The 2,124-nt window shown below is 37.8% G+C and overlaps 1 non-coding gene across 1 annotated transcript; it reads left to right on the top strand.

Annotated features, from left to right (window-relative positions):
* Positions 1–1,009: 1,009 nt before the first annotated feature.
* Positions 1,010–1,091, top strand: TRNAP-AGG. Its single transcript has one exon. It is a non-coding gene; the product is annotated as a tRNA-Pro (tRNA).
* The last annotated feature ends 1,033 nt before the right edge of the window (positions 1,092–2,124 follow it).

Raw genomic sequence — 2,124 nt, 5'->3', positions numbered from 1 at the left:
CAACCCTCAGTGTCGCGCCCGTACCAGACCGGGACCGGCAACGGGATCGCAACCCTCAGCGTCGCACGCGCACCTCGCTCAGCCAGTGAGCGGGAACCGGTCTGTTTGTGGGATCCGAACCCTCAGCAGGAGCGCCGCTGCACTCCCAAGCAGCGCACCGTAGCAGTGCGCCACCGGGCCGGCCCAGATTTCATATTTTTCTTAATTTTAATCAGTCCACAAGATATTTGCATAAATCAAAAGTAGTAATAATACATTTGTTATTATAACATTTGTAAAAATAAAGCCTATGACAATAACTCAAGGAATGAGATATAGGATCTGGGACTATAATGTTGTAAAGATAAATACATTATACACGAAAAGATAATCTATTATTTGAAGGTAGAATTTTGTTACTTACAGATACATATTTTAACCCTTAAAGAATCCCTAAAACTTATGGGAAAATAGTGGCATAAGCAATAAGCCAATATAAGATAAAATTGAATCTTAAAAAAATGCTTAACCTTAGAAAAGAAAAAAGAAAAAGAAAAGAAAAGAAGAAAAGGATACATTAAAAAAAAAGAAAAACTGCTAGAAAGGTGGTATGTTTTGATCCAATCATAATAATAATCACATTAATTGTAGGTGGTCAAAATACACCAGAAATGGTCAGATCGAGTAATTGATGAGACCTTTCATTTGTAATGTAGGTGTTTTTGATATAAATTTCTCCCTACCTATTGTTTTATCAGCATCCTACAAACTTTAATATTCCGTAATTTTATTTTATTTTATTTTTATTTAAAAATAGTTGATTGTACATATCTGTGGGGAACAGAATTGAATATCAATACTTGTGTGCAATATATGATGCTCAAGTCAGGATAATTAGTATATTCAACATTATACAATGTAATTGTTTTTTGTGGCCCTTTACCAGTTATTCCCTTACACCCTCTCCTTGCCCTTTCCCCACCTCTTAACCTCAGTTCTGTTTTCTCTTTTCGATAGCCCAACATGAGCAGTAGCTGTGGCCAAGTGGTTATGGCAATGGACTAGGAATCCGTTGGGGTCTCCCTATGCAGGTTTGAATCCTGCCAACTACAGATATGAAAGTCCAACATATTATTGTGATTATTGCATCTTTCTTTAATTTTCTTAATTAATTATTATTTTTTAGCTGTCACTTATGAGTGAGGATTTGCAGTATTTCTCTTTCTGTGCCTGGCATATTTCACTTAACATAATTTTTTCTAAGTTCATCCATGTTGCTGCAAATGGCAGAATTTCATTTTTTCTATGGTGGTATTCCACTGGTAAATATACCACATTTTTCTTATCCAGTCATCCTGTTGTGGAAGAAGTCGCCCAAGGAAACACAAACACTGGGAGAGATGGAGAAGTCAGATGGTTTATTAAGCTAGCAGTCTCAGGGGAACTAACATTCCAAAAACCTGAGCTTCGAATGCAGGCAGAACTGGAGTTATATTTCTTTTTCTCTGCCTGACTCGTTTCAGTTAATATTATTCTTTCAAGGTCCATCCATGTTGTTGCAAATGGCAGTATTTCATTCGTTTTTATAGCTGAGTAGTATTCCATTGTGTAGATATACCACATTCCACATGTTTTCACTTATTGGAGGGAGCTAAAGGTGAATGAATCAATTCACACACATACACACACACACACACACACACACACAAAACAAACAAACAAACAACAACAACAACAACAACAAAAACCGGGGGGGGGGGGGGGGGAAGAAATAAAAACCCCAATTTTTTTTTTGAAGTTCTTACAACAAGAAAATGGAGGGGACACACTTGGGTGGGAGGGGGGAGAGGGAGGAGGGAGGGAGGTTTCGGTGATGGGACACAATAATCAACTACATTGTATATTGACAAAATAAAAATAATAAAAAAAATAAATAAATAAAAATTAAAAAAAGAAGAACTGGAGTTATATACCTTTCTTGAGCAAGCAGCAAGCCTGCATTTCTATTGGCTCCTTGTCTGTATCCAGGCATGGTTCCCTAAATCGGGGGTCTTTAACAGGTGGTTAACTGGGTCAATGGCTTTGGGTACAGGGCTTCATCAGCTGGTCGGTCAAAATGGGTCACAGAGACAGGGGAATGTGTTT

This window comes from Galeopterus variegatus, unplaced genomic scaffold (assembly GCF_000696425.1).
Source record: "Galeopterus variegatus unplaced genomic scaffold, G_variegatus-3.0.2 Scaffold8933, whole genome shotgun sequence".
NCBI classification, from domain to species: Eukaryota; Metazoa; Chordata; class Mammalia; order Dermoptera; family Cynocephalidae; genus Galeopterus; species Galeopterus variegatus.
The sequence above is the reverse complement of the archived record's forward strand: the minus strand, read 5'-3'. Positions and strand labels throughout refer to the sequence as shown.